This window comes from Bubalus bubalis, chromosome 4 (assembly GCF_019923935.1).
Source record: "Bubalus bubalis isolate 160015118507 breed Murrah chromosome 4, NDDB_SH_1, whole genome shotgun sequence".
Taxonomy (NCBI): domain Eukaryota; kingdom Metazoa; phylum Chordata; class Mammalia; order Artiodactyla; family Bovidae; genus Bubalus; species Bubalus bubalis.
The window spans coordinates 38,845,182-38,848,123 of record NC_059160.1 but is presented as its reverse complement, the minus strand read 5'-3'; the positions used below and the strand labels follow the sequence as shown (position 1 = coordinate 38,848,123).

Sequence of the window (2,942 nt, the reverse complement as noted above, 5' to 3'; positions counted from 1 at the left end):
TTTAATTAAAACAAGGGACAAGCTAGGTTGTTATCAAACACTCATACATACATGTATCTAAAAACCATGTTGATGTATGGCAAAACCAATGCAATATTGTAAAGTAATTAGCCTCCAATTAAAATAAATAAATTTAAATTAAAAAAATAATAAATAAAAAACAAAAAGTCATAGTGCATCTCAGTTGTACTCTGTTTCACATGGCACCAGTAACAAACAGTAGTGGAAAGCATTTTCAAAGACCCCAGATTCTTTTAAGGACTCCAAGTCTAATTACAAGCATGTTGAACATCCTAGAAATATTTATAGAAATTCACTTAAGACATGCTGCTGCTGCTGCTAAGTCACTTCAGTCATGTCCGACTCTGTGCCACCCCAGAGATGACAGCCCACCAGGCTCCCCAGTCCCTGGGATTCTCCAGGCAAGAACACTGGAGTGGGTTGCCATTTCCTTCTCCAATGCATGAAAGGGAAGAGTGAAAGTGAAGTTGCTCAGTCATGTCCGACTCTTAGCGACCTCATGGACTGCAGCCCACCAGGCCCTCCATCCATGGGATTTTCCAGGCAGGAGTACTGGAGTGGGGTGCCATTGCCTTCTCCACACTTAAGACATAATTTCCAACTAATTATGGAATAATTAAACAGGGCCTTTGTTTCTGTACCTGGAAAATGAACACACTAACTACTGTATATAGGTGAGCAATGGGATGTGTGTTGGAATGGAGAAAGTGCTCCTTGGACATTTCTCCTTTTGTTTTTTCCAAAAGATTACTCATGGCCACGGAGTCATCTTTCTCTGTTACAGCAGGCTCCTGTACATAATCTACATGATGCTCCCTTCTCATCTACTTCTCCCTGAGATTTTCAATCCCGCCAAACCCACAGGGAAGCTTTCTGCCTAACTTCAGCATCCCTATCTGCTGCTATTACCACCAAGGAATGTTGTTATTCACCATAATCCAGGAACAGCAGTTGAATCCCAAAAGCAAACACATGGGGAAGAGGAAGAATCAGTCATCTATGAGCAACAGGCCATTGTGACACCCAGGAATCACCCATAATATGAATCAATCATCAGTAAGGGAGAGCAGTTGATGGGATTCATCTTGGATTCTTGCTGAAATATGATTCAGTATCTTATAATCCTCTCTCTGAAGATAACTTACTTGATTAATAGCCTTTTAGGGAAAGTAACTTGGAATGGAAATGGAAGCTTGGTTCTGTCATTGGTCACAGATAAGTTATTCCTCTTTTTCAGTGAAAGTGGGATAAGATGGTGGATTCTTAGAATGTTTAATTACTCTGAGATGAAATCAAATCTCAGCTACATAAGCTTGGGAAATGTATTCAACATCTCTGAATTTCAATATCCTCATCTATAAAATAAGAATTAAAACATCTCCTTTAGAATTGCTGTAAGGATTGAATGAGTGAATGAGCATTAATCCCTCTTGATAAGGTTAGTTCCTTTCCCTTTCTTTTTGGGTTTTCAGATCAGATCAGATCAGATCAGTCACTCAGTCATGTCCGACTCTTTGCGACCCCATGAATCGCAGCACGCCAGGCCTCCCTGTCCATCACCAACTCCCGGAGTTCACTCAGACTCACATCCATCGAGTCAGCGATGCCATCCAGCCATCTCATCCTCTGTCGTCCCCTTCTCCTCCTGCCCCCAATCCCTCCCAGCATCAGAGTCTTTTCCAATGAGTCAACTCTTCATATGAGGTGGCCAAAGTACTGGAGTTTCAGCTTTAGCATCATTCCTTCCAAAGAAATCCCAGGGCTGATCTCCTTCAGTATGGATTGGTTGGATCTCCTTGCAGTCCAAGGGACTCTCAAGAGTCTTCTCCAACACCACAGTTCAAAAGCACCAATTCTTCAGTGCTCAGCTTTCTTCACAGTCCAACTCTCACATCCATACATGACCACAGGAAAAGCCATAGCCTTGACTAGACAAACCTTTGTTGGCAAAGTAATGTCTCTGCTTTTCAATACGCTATCTAGGTTGGTCATAACTTTCCTTCCAAGGAGTAAGCATCTTTTAATTTCATGGCTGCAGTCATCATCTGTAATGATTTTGGAGCCTAGAAAAATGAAGTTTGACACTGTTTCCACTGTTTCCCCATCTATTTCCCATGAAGTGGTGGGACCAGATGCCATGATCTTCGTTTTCTGAATGTTGAGCTTTTAGTTCCCTGCTAAAATACTCCATAAGCACATCTTCCTGCCACATCTGACAGATAGCCCTTCTATTGTAAGAATACAATAGTATTTGTTAAATGTTTATTTTTTATTTGGCTCTGCCAGGTCTTAGTTGCAGCAAGCAGTATCTTTGATCTTTGTTGCAGCATGCGGGATCTTTAGTTGTGACATGTGAACTCTTAGTTGTGGTATGTGGGATCTAGTTCCCTGACCTGGGATTGAACCTGGGCCCCTTGCTTTTGAAGCAAGGAGTCTTAGCCACTGGACCACCAGGGAAGTCAAATAAGATTAATAATGATTTAAATAGTTCACCCCCTAAGTGTGCCTGTGTTTTTAATGGAAGGAATCATCTTATTCAGTTCAATTTAATTTGACGAATAGTTATTGAGGATATACCAGGGATAAGGTACAGAACTTGAGCTCAATGAGAAAAACACAGTGCTTCTTCTTTGGAAACATACAAGAGAGTATAGAGATGCCCAGCATGTATGTCAACCATGGTGATATGTGATGGGACAAGGAAGTGCCTCTAGATATGTGCACATGGCCTAGCAGGTGTCTTAGGTGTATCTTCACACAACTCGTGAATGGTGAGCCCCTTAGGAGAGTTTCCATATGCCATGAACCAACCCATAGAGAGAGAGGACACTTGGTGATTTCATGAAACACTTCAGAGCTGGTAATGTAGTAAAGTCCTACCACTTCCCAACTCATTGGTAGAATGTGTGGCAAGCCTGATT

General features: G+C 41.7%; 1 non-coding gene across 1 annotated transcript; it reads right to left on the bottom strand.

Moving 5' to 3' along the window:
* Window positions 1–2,405: 2,405 nt before the first annotated feature.
* TRNAL-CAA lies at window positions 2,406–2,478 on the bottom strand. Its single transcript has one exon. It is a non-coding gene; the product is annotated as a tRNA-Leu (tRNA).
* Window positions 2,479–2,942: the final 464 nt, after the last annotated feature.